Source organism: Callospermophilus lateralis, unplaced genomic scaffold (assembly GCF_048772815.1).
Source record: "Callospermophilus lateralis isolate mCalLat2 unplaced genomic scaffold, mCalLat2.hap1 Scaffold_199, whole genome shotgun sequence".
NCBI classification, from domain to species: Eukaryota; Metazoa; Chordata; class Mammalia; order Rodentia; family Sciuridae; genus Callospermophilus; species Callospermophilus lateralis.
Window position 1 is genome coordinate 1,081,599 of NW_027512988.1, and position 1,092 is coordinate 1,082,690.

The 1,092-nt window shown below is 29.3% G+C and overlaps 1 non-coding gene across 1 annotated transcript; it reads left to right on the forward strand.

Annotated features, from left to right (window-relative positions):
• The first annotated feature begins 230 nt into the window (after positions 1–230).
• Positions 231–337, forward strand: LOC143390206 (U6 spliceosomal RNA). Its single transcript, XR_013090221.1, has one exon. It is a non-coding gene; the product is annotated as a U6 spliceosomal RNA (small nuclear RNA).
• The last annotated feature ends 755 nt before the right edge of the window (positions 338–1,092 follow it).

The following is a 1,092-nucleotide window of genomic DNA, read 5'->3' on the forward strand; positions in this document are numbered from 1 at the left end:
ACTGATGTCTCCAATGTTTCTCCTATGTTTTCTTGTAGTCATTTCATAGGTTCAGGTTTCACATTTAGGTCTTTGATCCATTTTGAGTTGATTTTGTGCATGATGAGAGAAAGAAAACTAGTTTCATTCTTCCGTATAGGTCTAGTCAGTTTTAACAGCACCATTTATTAAAGAGACTGTCTTTGTTCCAATATATGTTTTTTATGCCTTTGTCAAAAATTATTTGACTGGTGCTCACTTCATCAGCACCTATGCTAAAGTTGGAATGACACGTTGTAGATTAGTATGGTCCCTGTGCAAGGAAGACATGCATATTCATGAAGTTTTAGAAACTAAAACTTACTTTTATTCTGATTAAAGAAAAAGGAAAAAAATCTAAAAAATCAATTTGCTATATGTATGTGGATTAATTTGTAGGTTTTCTATTCTGTTTCATTGGTTTATGTGTTGATTTTTTTTATACCAATACCATGCTATTTGATTAGTATAGCTTTATAGTATATTTTGAAGTCAAGTATTGTGATGCCTCAAGCTTTGTTGTTGTATTTGTTTTGTTTTCCACTCAGTATTGGTTTAGCTATTCTTTTTAAGTCTTTTGTGGCTCCCTATGCACTTTAGGATTTTTTTCTTCCTAATTCTCTGAAGAAAGTTATTGGTATTTTGATGGGGATCACATTCTACCTATGGATCACTTTGGGGATTGGGTCATATTAACAAAATTAATTCTTCTAACCCATGATCTCAAGATATATTTTATTTTTTTCTTTAATTTCATAAATGTTTTGTAATTTTCATTGTAGAAATTGTATCTAGTTGGTTAAATTTACTTCTAAGTATTTTATTTTACTTTTGTAGCTATTGTAAATTTTTGGGATTACTTTCTTGATTTCTTATTCAGCAAGTTCACTATGGGTATATAAAAATGTTACTTTTTATGTTGATTTTGTATCTTGCAACTTGACTGAATTCATTTTTTAGTTCTAACAGCTTTTTGATGGAGTATTTAGTCTTTTCTATGTATAAATTCACATCATCTGAAAACATGGATAATTTGACTTCTTCCTTTCCAATTTGGATGCTTTTTATTTCTTT